Raw genomic sequence first — 995 nt, 5'->3', positions numbered from 1 at the left:
ATCTAGATGAAGTCAATGATATTGCAGATTATTTCAATGTCCCGAATGTTAATAGAGATACCGTCTTGCTAAGGATGCTTCCTGTTACTTTTAAAGGAGTTGCGAAAGATTGGTTAAAATCACTTCCACTTGGTATAATCACTACTTGGTCTCAGATGCGCGAACAATTTTTAGACCAAATTTGCCCACCATCCAAGATAGCTAAACTCAAAAAGGCGATAACCAATTTTGAGCAAAATCCGGGTGAGTCACTTTACGAGGCATGGGAGCGCTACAAAGGATTGTTAAGGAATTATCCTCAACATGACCTTAACATTCAACAACAAGTGTCCATATTCTATGATGGGGTCAATGTCATGAGAAGGCAACTCCTTGATTCTCAAGGGCCACTAACAAGGAAGAATCCTAATGAGATCAAGGTGTTGGTTGAAGAATTTGCAAAGCATTCTCGTGAGTACCACAACCCAAGGCACGATGGAGTAAAAGGCAGTGGGAATACAAATTCTGAAGAGATGGCCGCTATGATGGCAATGCTGAATAATATGGACCGGAGGTTGACACAAATGGACCAATCAATTCATGCAATTAGAGTTGGTTGTGAGAGATGCAATGGTCCACACTTGACTAGAGATTGCCACTTGGATGGATATGGGAAAAAAAGGCTCAAGTTTGCTTCTTAAGTGGGGATAAGTATGATGAAGACTAGAGAAAACGAAAGAAAGAGTCGTTGCCATATGATGCATACAAGAAGCAGAAGGAAGAGAAATACAAGCAGACAGGACGAGGCTTCTACCAAAAAGAAAAACCATCCGCCGAAAAGAAAGTTGACCTAGAAAACATGCTAACTCAATTTATGGAAGCTTCTGAGAAAAGGCATGATGATACCAATGTAGTACTTAGGGATTACATGAAATTGATGAAGGAACAACAGACAATGATGACTGACCAGCAAGCTTCATTAAGAAATCATCAAGCATTGATTAATAATCTCGATG

At 39.9% G+C, this 995-nt stretch overlaps 1 non-coding gene across 1 annotated transcript; it reads right to left on the bottom strand.

Moving 5' to 3' along the window:
• Positions 1-203: 203 nt before the first annotated feature.
• On the bottom strand, positions 204-310 carry LOC145161917 (small nucleolar RNA R71). Its single transcript, XR_013738774.1, has one exon. It is a non-coding gene; the product is annotated as a small nucleolar RNA R71 (small nucleolar RNA).
• Positions 311-995: the final 685 nt, after the last annotated feature.

The sequence above is a fragment of the Lactuca virosa genome, chromosome 2 (assembly GCF_052849685.1).
Source record: "Lactuca virosa cultivar CGN04683 chromosome 2, Lactuca_virosa_CGN04683_v6, whole genome shotgun sequence".
Classification (NCBI taxonomy): domain Eukaryota; kingdom Viridiplantae; phylum Streptophyta; class Magnoliopsida; order Asterales; family Asteraceae; genus Lactuca; species Lactuca virosa.
This window is presented reverse-complemented; position numbering and strand designations above follow the sequence as displayed.